The sequence below is a fragment of the Bombina bombina genome, chromosome 5 (genome assembly GCF_027579735.1).
Source record: "Bombina bombina isolate aBomBom1 chromosome 5, aBomBom1.pri, whole genome shotgun sequence".
NCBI lineage: Eukaryota > Metazoa > Chordata > Amphibia > Anura > Bombinatoridae > Bombina > Bombina bombina.
Genome location: NC_069503.1, coordinates 194,520,963 through 194,521,230, shown reverse-complemented (window position 1 = coordinate 194,521,230; position 268 = coordinate 194,520,963).

The window sequence follows — 268 nt, the reverse complement described above, 5'->3', positions numbered from 1 at the left end:
TTAAGTATTGCTGGTGTGTTATCATGTATATGTGTTAGTGTGTCTATAATTAAGTATTGATGGTGTGTTATCATGTATGTGTGAGTCTATAAGTTAGTATTGCTGGTGTGTTATCATGTATAATTAGTAGGGTGCCTATAAGCAAGTATTGTTGGTGCGTGTTGTGTATATGGGTAGTGTACTGTGCATGTAAGTGATGAAGTCCTTTTGTGTTAGTGCAGGAGAGTTGCTTCTGTACCTGTGTCAGCGTTACAATGTGAACAGGTAT